This window comes from Phasianus colchicus, chromosome 6 (genome assembly GCF_987193195.1).
Source record: "Phasianus colchicus chromosome 6, bPhaCol1.hap1.1, whole genome shotgun sequence".
NCBI lineage: Eukaryota > Metazoa > Chordata > Aves > Galliformes > Phasianidae > Phasianus > Phasianus colchicus.
In genome coordinates, this window is record NC_143441.1 from 12,624,504 (window position 1) to 12,645,504 (window position 21,001).

General features: G+C 41.8%; 1 long non-coding RNA gene across 3 annotated transcripts; it reads left to right on the forward strand.

Annotated features, from left to right (window-relative positions):
* The first annotated feature begins 2,223 nt into the window (after positions 1-2,223).
* LOC116227150 (uncharacterized) lies at positions 2,224-12,619 on the forward strand. Of its 3 annotated transcripts, none has more exons than XR_016467698.1 (4): positions 2,224-2,523; positions 2,863-3,032; positions 3,800-3,866; positions 5,424-12,619. It is a non-coding gene; the product is annotated as an uncharacterized LOC116227150 (long non-coding RNA). The 3 variants fall into 3 exon arrangements; XR_016467699.1 differs by having other exon boundaries at positions 2,890-3,032; XR_004166494.2 differs by having other exon boundaries at positions 2,224-3,032.
* Positions 12,620-21,001: the final 8,382 nt, after the last annotated feature.

Sequence of the window (21,001 nt, forward strand, 5' to 3'; positions counted from 1 at the left end):
GGTGCTCAGAAAGAGCCCAGATTTTGCAGACAGGAGGGGAAAGAAAGGGCTGAGGGAGACGGGAGGTTGGGCACCAAGGTCTCGTGCATTGTCTCCTGCAAACTCAAGCTGTCTCTACAGCTGTTCCCTTCAATAAGCCCAGCAGCCTTTGGGATTTTCTTGCAGGGATTAAAAGACAAGGCTTGAGTCCCAGACTTCTTATCCAGTTTGAGATTTGGACTTGTAAAGTACTGTCCTCTCATTTGTACCACAGCTGAGTGCTGAGCTCCAAGAACTCATTCCATATCTCCATATTTGCAGGGGTGAAAGTAGGTGGGATTCAGACATGTTATTCTCAGGGCAAATATATTGTTTTGTTCAGAAATGGCAGATCAGAAGTGAGACAGGGCCAGTGACACACCTGAGGATATTAAGAATATCATTCATCCAACCGTAGGCATTGCAGTGGAAATGTCTTATCTGAACTTGCTGGTTGAGCTCCCTTTGTAGTCACTGTGAAGCAGATGAGTCATGTCATCCCAGTGCAGACATCTGAAAGAGGGCAGGTGACTCATATCTTACAAGTACCCACTTCTCTTCCTGATTATAAAGGGCAGTTCTGATGAAGACATTTGATGTCAGGTGAGGTGACTCCCACCTTGACTGGCTAGACTGCCTTAGGATGCGAAATATGAAGTTAGACAAAGAATAACACATGCAGACTGATTATCACTGATCTGTAAGTTACCTTAGCCTGTGAAATGGTAAAAAATCTTGTGTCTGATTGCTTCCATGTTGCTGGAATGACAGCCAGGAAGGCAGGCTGTGTATTAAACACTGTGGCCCGAGTTACGTGGTTACTCAGACCAGCTGTCTGTAGTGGTCAGTTTTAGGCTGAGCATCTCTGAGAATCACACCAGCAAGTGATATAAGTGAATGTTGGCAACCCAGCAGGTTGTCTTTGAGAGGCCCAGGAAGTCACCTCCTTTCTCAGCCTCCTGATTTCAGTCCTCATGCCTACAACAGTGACAGTGAACACAGGCTCATCCATAACTGGTGAGATCCAATGGCATGGGTCACTGTGGAGCTCATCCAGAAACTCCCATTTGGTGGTGACTTACAGCCTGCTCAGGAGGCAATCTGTGTATGTAGCATCACCAGAAACTCAGCCTGATTATTAAAAGCAAAAAAGCGGGTTCTCTACCAGGCTTGACATCTAACTAGCAGTTGTCAAGTTTATTGATCTCATTACCATCCCTGCAGTAATTCCTGCATTTCAAAAGCAAACCTCGCACTTTGTCATCTACAAAGTTGTCTTTGGAAGGGATGAAGGATTCGGAGCTCACCCAAGATGACTGCATGTCTGACTCCTGTAATCTCTGCTCTCCTCCCTGGTTGTTAATCTTGGACTCTGAATAGTTGCCTAACTCAGCTCCTGCAAATGTTGCCAGGATGAGATTCTGGGTATGTGCTTCATGGACTTGTCATTAGCACCAGCTGGTCTTGCAACAGTTTTCTCAGTGTTACAGCCTGATCAAGATCTCAGCAGCAGTGGGATGCGCATCCAGTGAGGATGAATGACTGGGATTCCCAAGCAGTGTCTCTACAACTAGTTAGCTGGAGGCAAAAAACAGCTGGTGGCCAATGTGGCGCATTCAGGGTACCCCAAAATATTCCTGTAGAGTGACCTAGCCAAAATAACAACTGGAAGTGGAAAGCTTTGGATGCAAACATTTATAGATAAATCCATGACCACAGCTTTTGAGGCACAAAGTACAGCCAGCCTGGAGGGCAGAAGAGAGAAGATGGTGCTCAAAGAGAAGCAGTTGGCTGCTTTTTCAGCTATCTAAAATTCCTGCACTAAGCTTGTAGGTGAACACATTCCTGATATTTTCATGTGTCTTAAGATGATGTATTTTCATGTGAATTCAGAAAGAGTTGGCATTTTGGTTAAAATTGGTTAAAATTAAAATTAACACATCTATAAAATGGGCATGATGACAACACCCATTAATAATAATTATAGTCACACTTCCCCTGGTTTCTGAAACAAAAACCATTTATCCATTCAACTGTCGCAGGAAAAAATCTACTGTCACCTGTCTTGATCAAGACAAGGCAGAACCTGATGCTGAAGCTCATTACAAGTGCTGTCCCAGGTAATCACACTGCTCTATTAGCTGCAAAACAAATGAGTATTGAGTTCTGCAGATTTGTGTCCTATTTTCCCTCATCTGCCTCCAGCTATGCCCTGCACCGTACCCCAGCTTCCATATAGGTCATCTGATAAAACAGCGTCTACAATGCTGCCTTTTCTGACTCCTGTGCTGAAGGAAACTAGGATTACATAGGTCTGATCTCTAAATCACTGTTTATCCATATGGGCTGAAATTCCATCAGTTCTGGAAGAAGGGCAGGACAAAGGGAAAGGTCACAATAGAATACATGACTGCAGATGTACTCAGAGACCAGAAGAGCCCTTGTGTGTCAGACTGTCATTTTTGATGTCTGTTGGGGATGTTCAGTTGTGAAGCAAATCCTCAGGTCACTCCTTCCCTGGCAGTTGCAGGGTCCCACCTGTGTTCTGACTCTGCAGACCTACCTAGCCAAGTCCTACACTGCTCCAGTTCAGGGGCTATACATTTTATGAGTGCTCACAGCCAGATTGTTTGGATCATTTTTCTTGACTATGCAAGCTCCAAAACAGTGATATTATTATTTATATCTGTCAAGTCTCTCATTAATCTAAATCCTGCCCTGTAACAGAAAACACATAATGCCTCCTAAGGGAGGAGGTTGCCTCTGAGTCACTGGCAGAACAGCATGTTCTCTGCTCTCATGGGCTCTCCACCATATCTGGCTTTTACTTCTCCCTCTTTCTAGTTTCACAAGTCATCTTTTGGATTGCAGTCATCCATCAGAGCCCTGCAAGGTGGCAAGAAATGAGGAGAAATGTCTGGGCGTTCCTCTTACAGCTGCCAACCAGTATCAGTGTTGACTCAATGATCTGGCACTCGTTCACCCAGCCCAGCAATACTGAACATGAGTTTTGGGTATGTTTCAGCAAAGAAAATTGAAGATGTGGGATCCTTTCTTATTTTGGTAATTTGAAGGCTATTGGTCAGTAATTACTGGGCATTGCAGTATCACATGGCAATGAGCTAGCTAATGAGGAAAGATGATCTCAGTCTGCTTATGAGAAACAAAGTCCTTCCAGCAGCATCCAGATGTCAAAATAAGTGAGTGCATGGCAGCATCTCGCTTGTGAAGTCCTGTGTGGGAAACAGCTGTGCTGGGCCTGGATCCTGGGAATGTTCCCAGATGTGCCATGCTGTCAGCACAGGGGCAGCGCTGCCAGAGTTGAGAGCACAGCATAAGCTGCTCCTTTGGATACAGCAACCAGGCTTGAGGTCGCCTACAATGTCAAGATGCACCTCAAACCCTCTTGCTGTTGAAAGAAGAGGAGCACTGTGGGCCATTGCTGCTGTGCTGTGACAAACTGATGTTCTCCTGTTAACTGTGATGAATGTCTCTAATGAACATTAGAGCTACTCCCAGCCTAGATGAAGGCAAAGAGCTTGCCTGACCAGAAGCATTAGCATCATTGCTCACTTTGTGGTGAGCAGGCCATTAACTCATTTTGACACTGAGAAAATAAGACTGGGTTTGTGGGTATTTCTGTTTGTTTATTTTACTGTTTAAGTTGAAAGAACTGTAACAAGATAAAGCACTGTCTGGAAAAAAAGCTAATTGGATCTGAAAAGCTTAATTGATGGAGATAGGCAACTACTTGAAACCCTGTTTTCTTTTTTTTCTCCAGTCTGTGGATTTGCTGTTTCTTACAACCTGTACAAAAAGTGAGCATGAAGTTTCCCTTTGCTGCTGAGGTAGGGTTTAGTACCAATATGAGAAGGTGTAAATTATAACCCGCAAGGCTAGAAGGAGTCAAAGAGCACATGCCCTGTGATACAGTGCTGATATTGGTTAACTATACAATTATTAATAATTGATCAGGAACTGAGCGCAGTCCCTCTGTTAGGGCTGTCACTGTTCAGTCAGGCTATAAGTACATTCAAATGTCAGAAGCCATATAGGAAAACATTTACCACTAAGAACTGAGGAATTTTTCTCATTTTTCACTTTTCAAAAAATTATAACGTGGCTATAACAGAGAATTCAAATATGACAAAATGATGGACAGTCAATTGAAACCGACATTTATGGTTGTCATCTGGAGCAAAAGCATTTCCCATTTAACCTGCGGGAATTATTCTTGCAATTCATACTGACTTAGAGGATGTATCTACAGTTGTAGTGCTCTTGGTCACAGTTTGGAAGCTCAGCGGTGAAAGGAGGATGTTTGTGTCACATTCCTGCTGCCTGTTAGAGCAGGAAAAATATGTAGTCTAATGGGAATAGAGGCATGGCTGTCGTCTAACCACACCTCCCATAGCCTCCAGGAATTACCCAAACTGCATAATGCTTGGCCAAGGGTAAAGCTGATATAAGTCTCAGAAAATCTAAGGAATTCACAGAGCGGTACCAGAATTCCCCCTCCCTGGGACTTCTGAGGAAAGAGGCTTTGGAGGAGAAAGACTGCTGCCTTAGAGAGGTGGGGGACAAGAGGCTGGGATGGATTGAGGGAGGCAGACAGAAATGCCACAAGGTACATCTCTGTGGAAGCTACAGGCCTTCCAGGATTTCCCTGCAGCTTGTCCTAAAGTGTGCACTGACAGACAAAGGAGCAGAGCTAAGGTTACAACACTGATATTCACGACACTTCTTCATGCTACTTGGCAATACTCTTAATGTGAGGTATGATGTTCTGTGAAATACAGATGCTCCATTAAGCTTGAAAGGGGTGTTCCTTCAAGGAAAGCCCTCTTCCTCTTCCATAAAGGATGCTCATAATCCTAACAACAGTTCCATGGCCTGATCCTTCAGCATCCTGCTGACACTATGGAGCTCCAGTTGCCAAGTCAGCTTTTGTAAAGCTCTCTACTCTCGAGGTGCTTCTGACCATGTCTGTGGTGAGGGACTGCTTTGCAGAATGGAAACAGACTTGTTTGAGCACTTACACATCAATAGCTGTGACACTGACAGACTAGTTCTATCACAGTGTTGTGAAATTAGACATCATCTTAACTGTCTCGCAGGGTTTCGATTTTTTAAGTGCTCAGGGCTTATCTCCTCTATGTTGGTCTCTTTGGATATAAGGTTTAACCTGAAGATTGAGATTGCATCTCCTGTCTCAAGTGCACAGCACAAAAACAAGCTCCTGTGAAGCAGGGCAGCAGGACATTGCCTCCCATTATTTCCACTTTGACCAGAAGACAAACAAACCGATGGATGAATTTCTGCCACCTGCAGAAGTCCTCAGGGCCATCGTGGTAGACTGCACAGGAAACTCTACTTTGATTTTCTTCTTCTTTTTTTATTTCCAGTCATTGTGAGCTAACAGTGGGAGAAAGCACCTGAATCTCCTTGTTCAGAAGATTTCCAGACACTGTAACGAATGCCAAAGTGACATTGAACTGATGAGGTGTAATCAAGCTGTTTTAATGCTCAACTCTGTTGAAATTCTACCCTCTGCAAACAAGCTCAGAATGACTAATGCTACAGCTTTTTGAGTCAACAGACGCAGCTTCTAACATACATGCAATATAACCCTGACTCTTGCTTGTCCTTTTTTTTTTTTTTTTTGAATCCCCTTATTCATTTCTACCAGCACCACCTGAATGCATTGATCTTGAATATCTTAACGGAAAAAATTTGCTAATTGTGCCGTGCACTTGAAGCAACCTATCACAAAGAGGTTTTCCTTGAAATATAAATGACGCCTTCAAAGTTGTTGTCTTTCCATAAACAAATCTATTCTAATGAGGTCTTTTGTGCCAAGCACATTTTCTGCTCCCCAGCGTTAATCCCCTGGCAAGTCTCCTCAGGCTTTCAGAGTAATCGGTAGCATCATTCTCAGTAATCAATCACAGCTCTCCTGAATGAACACAGGCTGTAGTGGCACACGGTCCCACACACCAGGGCCAGGCTAATGAGGCAGCACGAGCTAATGAGGGCTGATTTGATTGAACTCTGGAAAAATAAATTCCCTTCTTGCTCTCCTTCAGCAAATTTGGTTTTGATAGATATAGCAGAGAACCCCTGAACCTTAGGTACACATCACTACAAAATTCTGCCTGTACTTACTTTGCAGTACTGTGAACATCGTCCAGGTTTTCTGTTGTAATACAGAAGTATAAAAATGGACAATCCATGCTGGGACAAGAAAGCCATTTGTACTGTATACAGAAAGACACTCAGGCACCCTTTTAAGTACAGTTGAAATTGCCAAGAGGTGAGCACATCCTAGCTCCTGTTTTAGATAGAAAGAGATGTAAACTCTCTGGGGCTGAGTGTGCTTTTCCTGTAAAAATATGCATTTTATAAAGGACTTTGTTCCCTGTACCGTCTGGGAAATGAACAAATGTTGCCACAAATACTAAATATTTCCAACTACATCATTCTGTCTTAACCTATACACTAAAAAGAAAAAATCATAAAATAATAGAATCATTACGATTGGAAAAGACCACTAAGATCACCTACTCCAGCCATCAGTCCATCACCTCCATGCCAGCTAATCATGTCCCTAAGTCACAGAGTTGTTGTGAGTTGTGGTTGATGTATTATCTGTGCCTAATGCTGCTGCTGCTAGATGAAAATACAAACAGAAACAGCAAACTGCACCCCTGCAAATGATGCCGCTAAGCTGAATAATTAGAATTGCATTGTGCAAAACTTGCTGTCATGATGGATTAGAGAAGGCAGTTACACTGAGCTTCTTAAAACCTGCACAGGGCTAACAAACTGCAGCTCCACAGCACCAAAATGTAGAATCCAGTTTTGCTTTCTCTCCTTTTATTTCATTAACACAAAGTTCTCTTGCAATGAATGTCTGCAAACACCATTGTCACACCTGGCAATCACACTGGCAATGGGAATGAAGGGATTTAACAGAGAAATGGAGCCTGAAGGGGACAGCCAGCTAACCAGGAGTTGTACAGAGCATTCCCAGCAGATGTCTGCTTCCCAGACTAAACAGAAAGTCTCAGAAAGCAGGAGGTAACTTAGCACAGCCTTGAAGCTCCTCTGCTTTGCCCTAGAGGGCTGGAAAGTGCAAAGGTAGAGCTTTTCCCTCAACCTCAGTCCAGGGACCTGGCTCAGTAAGAACTGAGTCTAGTTTTTGCTTACATTAAGCCTGATTAAGAAACGCATATAAGTTATTTTGCAAATTTGCACTCACACAGAGATTAACGCAATCCAACAGTGACAAAAGTAAGCAAATCAAACTCTTCCTCAGCAACCATTAAAGCTACTGCTTTTCAAATGAAAAATGTAGGACTATGTTTGAGTATGTACAAAAATAGGTGCTGTGTCTGTAAAATGTACATTTGCATAAAAGCCAGCTCCTTTTCTGAGAGCTGTTATAAAAGGAAACTTTTAAAATAAAACGCACAGCAAATAAATAATTTAGAGATCTAATTTGTATGAATCTTCTTCAAAAATACATGTATGTTGAAGGAGAAGGCAACTGACCATTAAAATACAGAGCCACGAGCTCACTGTGGAAAAAAAGATATTTTTAGTCAAATTTAAAAAAATGTTTTCTATTCAAGGCTTCATATCATGCTGTATTAAATTATAAGAGTGTAAACTGGTTCTGATTTGAGAAGAAATGGCATTGCAAGATGCGATGTGTCAGAAATGTAATTGTATATTGCACACTGATGCTCTGCTTGTCTTCACTTTGTTGGAGGCTGACCAAACTAGGAAGCTCATCATAGCCAGGATAATTTTAACCGTCAAGAGTCCAGTCCCACAGCTCTTAAACACAGAATTAATATTTTTCCCTTGTGTCATCAATACAGCAATTTTTGTTAGTTAAGAATTTACAGGAAATAAATCCCCCAAAGTATAGTTACAGCCACTGGGGATGGAGGGGAGCCCTCTCTCTGAAAATTAGACTGTAAGGTTCAAACCTGCAAAAACATTAGGGGCTGAGGTTGCCCAGAAAAGCTGTGGTGCCCCATCCCTGGAGGTGCTCGAGGCCAGGCTGGATGGGACCCTGGGCAGCTGATCTGGTGGGTGGCAGCCCTGTCCACGCAGGGGTTGGAATTGGATGGACTTTAAGGTCTCTTCCAACCCAAAGCATTCTGTGATTCTATGATTGATTCTATGACAAAAATAATCTTTTGAGAGTCCTCCCCACTGTGAAGGGAATGTTAATGGCAAGGAAGTCATGCAGCTAAACACATGCTGAGAATCTGGCTCTGAATGCTGATTGTGCCAATCCCCACATTGCCACATCAGTGCCAGGAAAATTACTGACCCTGCTTCACTGAATCTCTTCCCTTCCCTTCCTCCAGGGAACGTGACTTGTTCCTAACACACATCTAACCTCTCTTGTGAGACAACAGCCTCCTCTTCTCCCAGTCTCACTGACTTCTATGCCATAATGGCCAAAGCCTGCTGTTCAGGCAGCTGGAACATTGTGAAGTACTAACAAAATCTAGTCATGCAGGAAGGGCATTCCTTTTACCTGAATTTGGACAGGTTTGTATGCATAAGCTGTACTGCTTCAGCCATTCCAACACAAACTGGTATTGCCAACTTGGAAGGCATTTATGTTGCACTGAAGAGCACTGAAAAAGAAATACTTCTATTAGCTTTGTAGGTTATCCCTATGTATCTTTTCATTGCCAAAACAGAAAAATAACTCCTGAGTGGCCTACCTACAGCAACAGTGACTTCTGTTTGGAGAATAGACACCTGGTGAGCTCGTATCTTGGAGGTCTGAGAGTTACAAGACAATGCTGGAAAACAAGCAGACCTGAGAGATCCTCACTGTGCCAACAAAACCTCACCAGCTGTCTATGTTGTTCAGAAATTAGGTTATCTTCTACCTAGAAACTCAAAGCTTTAACTCATCATAACTGCTGAATGTCAGTGCTCAGGAATAGAACTCTTCAGGAAAAATAGAATCATGAAGGTTGGAAAAGACCACTAGGATCATCTAGTCCAACCATCAACCCATCATCACCATGCCCAGTAACCACATCCCTCACTGCCACGTCTACACGTTGTATGAAAACCTCCAGACAATGATTCTACCACCACCCTGGGCAGCCAGAAAAGCCAGTTCTTGATTCCAAAGCACTACTGGTTATTGAAAGAAAAGTGAATGATTATTCTGAATAGGTGACAAATCCAAAAGCAACAAGAAAAAAAAAAAAAAGAAAAGAAAACTAATAATAAAGCTCAGCAATTCACTCAACAAACGTCCTAGAAGGCTTACCTGAGATTAGATGATGAATGCATGAACTTTTTGGTCCTGCACTTAATTCAACCTCTACTTCAACTCTAAGCTCTTCTTATTAACCCACAATATGGCTGTTTATTTGGTGTTGTCTGTCAGGCTAAAGAGTATTTAATGGTGGATAAAAAATTGAATGAAAAATTCAAGAGAGAGCAAATTGAGAGAAGAATTCACCAAGTGAATCACTTTGAGAACAGTGAGCCTTCCAGCTAGCACAAGGCTCCTTCTGTCCATATACCTGAAGGTCTAATGTAGCTGGTCAAGACTGTGAAACATTGACTATGGAGGGATTCTGACTTGCAGAGGTTCAGTACCATGAGTTGGAGGGGAAAGAAAACCACACAGTGTACTCTCCTCCTGAAATTGGGTTGCCAAGGGAAAATATGAAAGAAACAAGCAAAACCTCATGAGACCTCTGGTTCCCTACAAATGGCTTTGTGCTTTCAATTGATACTGTTCTGAAAGTTGTCTGCTGTATGTCTATTTGGATCTGCATGCTATATCTGATACAGAATACAATTTTTAGATTCTGTATGTTATGAGGGGAAAATAAACAGCATGGAAAGACATGTGGCAGGGGGGTTGGAGATTCATGATCCTTGAGGTCCCTTCCAACCCTGGCAATTCTGTGATTCTGTGAAAGCACCACTGTCCAGCTTACACAGACTTAATAACCATATTTCTCCAAGTTTTCAGCTGGTCTTGCTAGCTTGCTTCATTGACTTCATAGTGGAGTTATCCCAGCCTACACTAGCTGAGGCTGTAGCCCACCAGATTACACACTGCCATGTGAAAATGTTTAGTGGTACAGTTTATTTTCTCATTTGTAGACCCTGCCAACTGGCACAGCCCTCTTATGTCTTTCTTCATTTGCTGTCCTCTGAAAACATCTTTTGTGTTGTCTATAGACATTTTGCTTTTCCCTTGCCAAATATTAGCTTTCTGACTGAGCACTTCCTTTGATTCCTTTTGAAATATCTTCACAACTTTACCTTTCTCCCAACATAATGCCCTTTGATTTCTATTAAGCAATGTTGTATTGTTTTTACGTGCAGTATGATTAAGAGAAAACAAGTTTATTTTTGAAAACATTTATGCAGCAAATGAGTTCCAGTGATTATAAATAATAAAGAAAAACTAAATAATGCACTCCTTCCCATGAGTCATATGTAGGTTGGCTACTTTTCTGAATTCTCCTCCTAAAAAAAGAACTTTGCTTTCATTGAGAAGACAAAAGCTGTCCTATGAAGGCACCTCAGAGCTATACAGTAACGTGTGAAAAATCATGGCTGTGCCAGAATGAGGTGTTGAAACTGAAAACACTTGTGACAGATACAGAAGGCAGTCTCCCAGTGATGCTTGTGGGTCGGTCCATCCCACAAAGGCCTGTGCCCCTCTAATGAGGGCTGAAATTAGCTCCTTTACGAATGATATAGATAGATAGATAGATAGATAGATAGATAGATAGATAGATAGATAGATAGAGGATGTTTTTCCTAATGATCTAGGTGCAAAAGTGCAGGAAATCTGGGCTCACTCTCCACTCTCCATTCTCTTTGACTTAAGGGACATCTAAGGTTGCCCACTCCTTTCAAGACACAGTGTCTTTTATCTTTTAACTTTCAGGCTTTGGACTTTAGGGCTGATAAAATGCTAGATTATAGCCTTACTGCTTCAGAATGAATGCTAACCCCCCCGCCCCCACCCTGTAGCCACACTGATGTCAGTGGGAGGACCTAAGAACTAATATTCCCTTTGCTGTGATTGAGGGTACTAGATTCTGATGTGAAATTACATCAGAATTATTTTCTTCTGTTCTTCTGCTTTTCTCACCTGAGTTCTGTGGTCTAAATAAACTGAAAAAGCTTTTCTATCATATAAACACTATCTTACCTCAGTGATGCATAGGGTACTCATACCAAACTACAACCTGACCTTCAACAAGCCTGCAATAATTGACCCTCACAGCTGTGTTCTCATGGCTTCTGGGATCCTGCACACTACTCTGGAAAGACAGGTTGGTCATTCTGCCAAAGATCATTTATTTATTTATTCTTCCTGGAACATCCAGTCATCCTGAAAGACTTCTTCCAGGACTCCTAAAAGAAGGCAACTTTACTGGTGTGGCTGTGCCATGTTCTACCTAAGGTACAGCAGCTCTTCGGAAAGATACAATTCACTGGTCATGTCAGTCAGTACTGTTTGCTGCTCCCAGTCTGATCTTTTCTGCTTTTTGGGTCTCTTGTCCTCCCCAGGAACACTATGGAAATGACCACAGGTCCCTATCCATGACCAGAGTGCCACGGTACAGGGCAATGAATCAACAGTCAATTCTTAGTTTCACAGCACCGCTCTGAGCAGAGATGCTAAGGCCCAGCACAGGGAATTACTTGAACCTTCCACCCCCGTGGCAGTGTGGGATATTCAAGCAGCTCTTGGGTTGTTGGTCCTCAACGTGTTTTAAGACCAGGCCCATATCTAGGATATTATATAAGGTTTGGATCACTTAGTGTGAATAAACAGTGACTCAAAAATAAACAGTGAATGTGGTATGCAGGGTAGATGACTTCTAACAGCAAACGAAGCAGACTTGATATTGAGACAAGGTGTTTCTCTCCTGGAGGATGTCATTCGATTCAGTCTATGCTGGTAAGACTATTAGAGAAGACAAAATATATTGCAAAAGATCAAGAGCTGAAAAAGCATTTAAGCATAAAAGCAGGGGTGGCATTGAGGCCATACAGAGAGAGCTCTTCTTTTTTGCTTGTAAACACAGCGCTGGTAGTTTAACTGAATGAAATGGAAACATTGTGCATAATACAGAAAGAGGAGTTGGGGCTGACTTTGGTGACTTTCTAATAGCTGCCTGGCCAGCTGGCATAGCTGATCACTAAATACCATCAATCTTTTGCAGGCCACAGTCAAGGAGTAAAGAGGACACAGTTCACTCAGCTGGGAATGCTTGCAGGGCTCTGAATGCTTGAGGCCTTCCAAAAACTATTGCTTTTCCTCTTCTCATATCCAGCATCTTTTCACCTCTGTTTTCTTCTAGACTCTGAAATTTACTTGCTAGTCTAGTTCTTACTAACTTCACAGTGTTAATCAAGAAGCAGAGCTTCAGCTAATTTTGATTTTAATTATTTATTTATTTTAATCTAGAGGAATTAAATTCTAAGGACTTCTGGTAGTTTTTGATCTCTTCCTTCCAATGCTGAACTTTATACTGGGTGAAACAGGAAAAAACAATAACAATAAACAAATAAACAAACAAACTCGCAAAAAACACACAAAGAAATCTGCCTTTGGGAAAAAAAATTCAGTATTGGCTGGTCCTGTGCCTTGATCCTATGACATATTTCACCTCAATTTGAGTCATTGCAAGACTCGTGGAACTGCAATCAAATTATTCTAGTGTATATGCAATTCACACCCATATAGCCAGCTATGGGCGTCCCACAAAAATAAATCAAATAAAGCTGTACAATGGGAAAAATTCATTTTACCCTGAAGGTATGCAGAGCTGAAAAAATATGTCTGAGACCTCTACTAAAATAATGTATCGTGCATAGCAAACAGCTTGGAGAAACAATAACAATCAATACATTGAAGACAAGGTATCCAAAACAGAGCTGTAAATCTAAGCATCCCTAATGCCACAATACTTCTGCAGCAAGTCTGACAGACCTGTGGTGCTTTTATGGATGCAGCCTTGTCATACCTGAGATTTTCACAACCTCCCTTAACTGACTCATTGTAAGACCAGGAAGATGTCAGTGAAGGGAAGAACAGGAGAGTGCTTCTAAGGAAAGGTGGAAGGCAGACCCATTTTACATCCTACCAAGCTGCTGTGGATTTTCAGTTTGAAATATGCAGTCTCACTCCCAGTCATGAATATGCGTGCATGTGAATGTTTCAGAAGACCTACAAGCTCACCTTACTGGAGTTGCATAGATCTAGCTTGCTGCATGATCCTTGAAACACTGGTCAGCTTGTTTTGCAAGTAAAACACACAGAATCACCATATGGAATTTAAATTTCCACTAAAGAACAAAAATGCACCTACCCATTGTGGTTGTTCAGGAAATCTCCCTAGCAGAACCCAACTGTGCAGTGTTTCCTTTCCTGAGTCTGAAAAGAGCCTGAAACAATACCCATCAGAGAGGTAAGCTGCCCAAACTGCTTGTTTCCATTCAGATTTTGACTCAAAACCCTATTGACACCATTATAGATGTCAACATTTGATACACAATACACGAATATATTTCAGCAGATGGAGATGAATGAAAATGAAGCCAACATGCTGTTGAGGCTCGGTTCAGAATTACTGGGAGGAGGAGAATTGGGAGAGGAGGGGTGCCAAGAAGGAAGTAGAGCAGAAACAGAGAAAGGAAGATAGGAAGGGAGGAAAAATCACTCCCACCCTTGGTGAGGTGATTCTGCTGAATCAAGCACTGAGGAGTGAAAGAAAAATAAACAATGCATTACTTGCTACAGCAAACGATTAGGCTTTGCTTTTGCTCTTTGTATAAAGCTCCCTCTGAGATCAGCAGGTGTAGACAGAAGGTGATGCGTTTGCTTAGATTCACACCACAGCCCCTTCTTCACTGTCAGGCATGGAGGTTGTTCTCCTCCACAGGATGAACGGGATGTCCCTAATGTTACAGACAGCTCAGATAAAACAGCCTGCTAACCACCCATTTTGAATTAACAAGAGTAACTCACAGTATAAATCCAATAGCTCTATGGAAGCTACAAAATGGCACTGAAGTTTTGATAGGGTTTTGTTGTAACTAAAAATTATGGTCCTAGATTAAACAGATGTGTGATGTGTGATGCTACCATTCATCACCCTGTGAAGGAATGAGTACCTTTTTAAAAAAACTCAGTTAAACAGCAGAAACACATATAGTAGGGACAAACTGAGAGCAAAATAGTCCTTCCAACCTGCAGATGGAAACCGTATTTCTAGAATCTAATAAAATGACAACTGTATTTCTAGAATCTGATAAAAAGATGCCAGAGGCCAAGGATGAGAGTAGATGAGTGAGCAAAAGGTACAAAAAAAAAGATTTTACAATTGAGGGACCAGGATACCAAGAACTTACTGTTCAACATGTATAAAGCAGGCTCACAGTGTGATTTTCAAGACCCCCTTCACATTTTCTAAAGAAGAACAACTGTGAATTCTCTCCCTATTTTCTGTTCCTATAGTGTTTATGAACTGAACATTTGCATTTCTTTTCTTAGACAAAGGTGATTTTTCACAAAGTCTCTGCATTTAAAGGACAAGTACATCAATTCACAACATTCACTATTCTTGTGCTTTTCTTTCTTTCTCCAAGTACAAAAGAAGAATCAAAATTTAATATTCAACAGTCAACTTTTCTAGGGGACCCTTTTTCATGAGATCTTTTCTGTTCCAGAGCTTTGGTAGCTCCGTTTTTATAGAGCAGATTGGTTTGCCTGCTTTTGGTCTCAGATTTGCTTGTCTAGCTTTCAGCAGGTGCTATGCACAAGCATAAGTCTGACAAACTTAATTTGTGTTAAGAAATAATTTTCTGTTGTCATAGAAACCCATGCAAGATGATCCAGGCATGAGCAAAAACGTAACAAAGGTACGCTGACTGGTGCTTCTGCCAATGAAATTCCCCTAGTTGTTTGTGTCCCACCAGTAATTTCCTCACACCCTATGGCAAAAAGGGCAAAAGGATCTCATCTTGTCTGCTGAGGGGGACAATTTGCCTGGAGGGTGACCGCAGTGCCTTAAGGAGGCCACATTCCCCTGTCCAGAAGATGGTTTGTAGCCACCAGTTCTGCCATAGGAAGAAAATAAATGTTTTCTTTCAAAAAAGGAACAAAACTGCAATAGAAATCCCCAAAACTAGTTGTAGAGACCTCCATGATACCACAGAAAGAGAGAGAATGCCTTGCTTCCATTATGCCAGGGGTCTGCTTCTCTCAGCAGGAGTGAATTATGCCCACATCTTAATGTTTGCACAGCTTTTGTCATCCAGAAATAAGTTTTATTTCCATCAGAGAATACATCCTATGAACAGAACAGTAACAAGGGAGTAAAAGAATCAATGAACATTGGTCATCATGACAAGTTTGTCTCCAGTTGCCTTCACACAGCACACCCTGCCATTCTAATGACTCCCTACCTGATATAAATGGATACTTATGGGAATTTCTGGGCAACCAGAGCACTGAAACTGTGCTACAACACCTGCACTCAACCTCAGCCATCAGACACATTTACAGCCAAGGCTTGCAACAGCAGTGAACACCTCTTATCCTCGCCACTGCTGCCGTCGTACTGACTCAACTAGATTCTTTCCCAAGGGAAATCTCTGTGCATCTGCTAGTGCTGATTTGGCTTTCAAAAGGCTTTCAGCTAAAAGGTTATTGCTGTGGCTCCATGGCCTTACAAAGGGCAAAAGAGCAAAAATATTACTGCAAAAAAGTCAGAAAATTTGTAACATTTTGTGCAGACTTGGAGTTCCTCTAAGCAATGACTGGAAGAAGAGCAAAAGGATTCCCGTCCTCAGTGCTCCTCTGGTGCAATTAGTACTGGAAACACTCCAAAAAGACAAGGACATGGATACATTACAGCTTCTTTTTGCCCCTAATGCTGATTAGTCGCAATATGTCAATAATTAGAACAGAGTTTAGTGAACAAATATTACCTCTTTTTCTGCTGCTGTACTGTCCAGAAAGTCTTATTTTTCCCTTATTGGCTATCATTTGAAAATATTTCCCAGTAATGTCTCCGAGTCCTTTTTGATCTGAAGCTTGCTCATGTTCCTTTTGCAAGTGTTAGAGACAGAGGCAGGTCTGGCATCGCTTCTGATTTCCGATAAGGTGAAAGCAGATTTTAGTGCTGGGTGTGCCAGTGAATTCCAAACTGGTATTTTCCAGTGTTCTCTGTAAAATGCATTTTTGTGGGCTATCTGTGCAGCTTTACCTTTGCTAATAGAGCAAAAGAAAGACAGAACACAAGGAACAGGAAGACAGCTGAAGTATACTAGTCTAATGATTTATGTGGATATTGGTAGGCATTTTTGACAGGAGTCTAGTTACAAGAATCTGAATAGAAAGCCTGATTATTTCCTTCTTTTCTCAAGAAAAAGGTGAGTAGGGGATGGAAAATGAACATAATTTAATTATCATTGTTATTGTTGTTAGACTGTAACTGCCTATCTGCCACTTCCTCCCTATGTGCATATATACACCTCTCTTTTTATGTTCACTGCCTGTCCTCAGCTTGTCTTATACAGGCATCTCGTTATGTCTCATTATCACATCTCATTCCCATGCTCTTTATAGTGCAAAACAAGGTGTGTATTTGGCTATGAAAATGCTGGAGGGGGTGTGTGCATTTTGCATGGGAGATGCTGCATTAACATGTCAATTATTTCTCCTTCTCTTTCTTAGGCTTTGCAGATGAATCCTGGATGTGCCCCAGCTGGAATTCTGCTGGCACTGGAGAGGCTCAGATTTAGACACCACATTCTCAGCACAGGTCCACTGGCTGTGATTCATATCCTGTTATCAAACAGGGACCCAAAGCTTTCTTTCCAACATGCTGAAAATCTGGTTTAGAGATAAGCACATTATGTGGGTTGCTGGGAAAGGGTTGTCTTTGCCAGATGAACTTTACTCTGAGATCTCTTTTTTTATTTTCCCCATAGGAAAGGCTGCTGCCTATTGTCCAGTCCAGCTACTGGAAAACGGATAGAGGGGGGACTACAGGGATCTAGTTCATTATTATGTACCCACTGATGCTGGCTGGGCATGCAGCTTCTACATGTTCCCCAACAGTGTGGATACTCTCAACTTTCCTGCTGAGATGCTCCTCTGTTTCTGAGGCTGTGGGCCTCACCTGACCACGGCGGAGAGCAGAACAAAGGCCCTGGATGCATTATGAATGGGACACTCCAGCTATGCAGCTGCAAGGAGGGGCAGTATCTTTAAAAAGCAGGTGTAAGCACAGCACAAAACAACAATTTCAGGGAGCTTATGCACCAGTTAAAATTCATACTGGTCAGGATGGATAACACATATCCTAAAAAGATACACTAAAAAGAATTCATCCAAATCATTTACATCGGTACATTGCCTGGGGCACAACTGACATATTTGCAGAGTAGCGTATCAGCAAGAAGCTGGATTGTGACGAGCAGACAGATTACAGTGGGTGACTGAAGATGATCTCCCATTTGCCTGCCAACCTGTGACTAAAGGCCATCGCTCCCTGGGATGCACTCATCATGCTTTTAGCTGACCATTTCGAGTGAGGACAGCACTCTGGCCCTGTGGTTCACTGGAAAAGGAGCATGGAGCATCTGGGATTAGTATAGTGCTGAGGTCTGTGGGATGTACTGATAGCCACAGATATACATACACATATATTGTACATACAGACTTCAGAATTATTGACTGCTGTGCAGAAGAAGAGGAGCTAACCACCTCTTCTAGATCCTCTTTGATTTGTGGCGACAAAAATCTCCACTTTTCTTTGAAAATCAGCATAAGGTAATATTGTTTACATGTGTTGTTTTCTATCCCCTTGGGTTCTTGCGTCTGAGATACGTCCACTTGCTGGAAGATGTAGAACACATCTCAGCCTCACAATAACAACTGTACTTTGAGACTGTCATTAACCAGCAGAAATGGGAGGCCAGCATATCCCAGATATGGAAGAAGAGGATAGGGAAAAGATCTGCTCTGTGTGAGAACCAAGAATTTGGAATATATTTCAGCAAACTTTAACCAATTGACCTTCCCGCTGGATATGTGCTGGGCTGTGGCCTCATTGAGAGATTCCAAATTAATCACATGCCTCTTCAAAAGGTGTCTCAGTGAGGTTTTTCTGCAGAGACTATTGATGTGCTGCCAGCTCTCTTGGACTCCCTGGTAAGTATAATGGCAGGATTTTTAACATGTTACAAAAAGAGGTGAAGTTTAAACACAATTTCAGCACCAGTCTGGCTAAATCTATCTCTCAATCAATCTCGTTCCACTGCCTCCACGATCAAACCATGCACAGAAGAGCCTTAAGAACTGAAATAATGAAACCCCAAGGAAGAGCAGCTTATAATGAAAACAACAGGGCTGATAATTAAACTTCTCGCAACGATCTGAGCTGGCAGTCAACTCAGCCAGCAAATAGAGAGAGAGAGAGACCAAATTCTCTGCTATCTGTCTTTGGGACTGATCAGCCTTAATGATCTTTCACCCTATCTATTAATATGGGCTGAAAGGTTCTATTCTGGCAGCAGGCAAAGCTGTTTCCAACTGGCACACTCCTCCTTTCTCCTTGGAGTTTCCCCCAGTTGATTTTTAAGAAGCCATTTGATATAAAACCCTGTGTTTGCCTCTGGGCTCCCAGCTCATTCCTATCTCATTACCTCAGTTTTGATGCCTGCAAGACATTCTAATAAGAATTAATTCCCCACCTGTGAAAGCCCTAATATGCATCGCACAGTGATGTTAATGAAAAACAGTATGTGCTGTAGTATTTGATTCCCGAGCCCTTGTGATTAATTGTGACAGCAGCAATAACAGTCAAACATTTATTTTATGTCAGCTGCAGATTGACAAAATATTCATCTAGTATTATTCCAGTATAACTCATACCTTTAAATCCTCAGGTGAATTCAAATGTGGCTCCTCTAGCCAATACAATCTCTACATAATTAATTGTACCTGGGACCCATTTTTTAAGATACACCCAGCTATATGAAAACTTGCAGTGTGTTTTTGCAGAAATGATTATTGCTTCATTGTTTTGCTTAGCAGCCTAACATCACTCACTTTCATTTTTGCAACTGGCATTTGCATAAGTTGGACTACAACTTCTCTAAGAGCTCTGCATATCCAAAGCTCTTACTATCACGAGGATCCAGTATAAAATGTATTGACCTTCTGTGCTTATTAAGGTTCTTTTAACTTGCACTTTGAGCTGCTTGGAATTCGTGAAGTGTTTTATCCTGACAGGATGATAAAGAGGTAGCGAGCAGAAGGGGATGAACTGAATCAACAAGAGACAAAGTGAATTACAAGTTGCCCAAACAATCAGGCCAGATAGCTGGAAATCAAGGGCAAGCTTCCTTGTGACCTGTGCTGCTTCTTTCCAAGCACTGCATCCTCTTTCCAGCTTCTTCTGGGAAGAAATTCTTCATGTGAGTATTTTTGGATTCACTAACGCAGTTTTATTAGTTTTTAGAATTCCTTTTTGGTTTTTCTTTTTGCAAAAAAAGCCTTTAGCCAGAAGTGCTTTAAGATTCCTCCTTCAACCTCATGAATCCAAGGCAGGGTCTGAGCGTGAGTAGCAGAGGCACATCAGCTCAGTAGGTTACCCTTTATAACAACTACATGTGAACGTTGTTGGACAGAGCAAACTACTGGATGAGCAAGCACAATTTCAGTTGAAATATGAAGCCTGAAAGGGTACTGGAAATAACCATTTTCAGATAGAGGAAAGGAGGAACATTCAAAATATAAAGAGGAATTTGTCAGGGAAAAAAAAACCAACCAAACAAAAAATAAAAAGCTCTTCAATTCAAGGTATTTTTTTTATATTTGTGGATTTTCTAAAGCGTTGTTTTCCCCTACCATTGCTGATTAAAACACTGAGCTTCACAACCACATTTACATTTTCCTTTGTCTCTGAGGACAGCCAGCTTGAGTAAGCTGCTCACAGCCAAAGCCTGAAGAATAGGAGAGGAACGCGCATGCGGCAGTGGATGAAACATCTCCCTGCTCGTGTCCCCAGCCCAGCAGCTGAGGGGTTACAGGCTGGCAGCAGCTTGGCTTCACTTGAATTTGTTGAGCTCTCCACGCCTCTGCAGCAGCTCCAGGCTCTTAGTTGGGATTATAGCCATTATTGACTAGTATCACGCTGAAAAAGCATTGCTTTTAATATACTCTGCAACGTCCCTGAAAGCCTAGAAACTATTGTCAGCTGAATGTATATATACTGGATGTCCAATCGCTGCACCAAATATGCTCTGCAAAGTCACCTTTCACATGTTAATGTGCTTTGGGTCATCCTGAAAGTTGGAAGGGGAAGGTTGGACGAGGACATGATATGGTGACACCAATGTTGAAGTGTTCTAATTCAATTTTATTACCACACATTCAGCAATTTATGTGCAGGTTTTTAAATTTCATCAGGCCATCTTCCAAAATTCCTGCATTTTTTTCCTTCATTTTCTTTCCCTTTTCCCTTTCCTTTTTCCCTTTCCCTTTTTCCTTTCCATTCTTCTCCTTTTCCTTCTTCTTCTCTTTCTCAATTCTTTCTCCCTGTCCATCTCCTTCTCCCTTTCATTTTCCTCTTTATTTTCCCTTTGTTCTCCCCATTTCTCCCCTTTATCCTAGTCTAGTTTACATTTTAAATTTTTACTATTCTATTACTTTTTATTTCAAGAGGACACACAACACGTGCTACATGCTTTTACTCCTAATGATATACACAGGCCAAGTTTTGCACCCTACAAATTTGGGCGTATAGTTCTGGCATAATTCCACTGATATTAACGGAATTTAAACTGACATCAGACTCCAACCCTACATTTTAATGCTTGATTAGCATGGTCTCAGCTGTGAGACAATTTGTCTTCAGACTACACTAAGCCCCCATTAAAT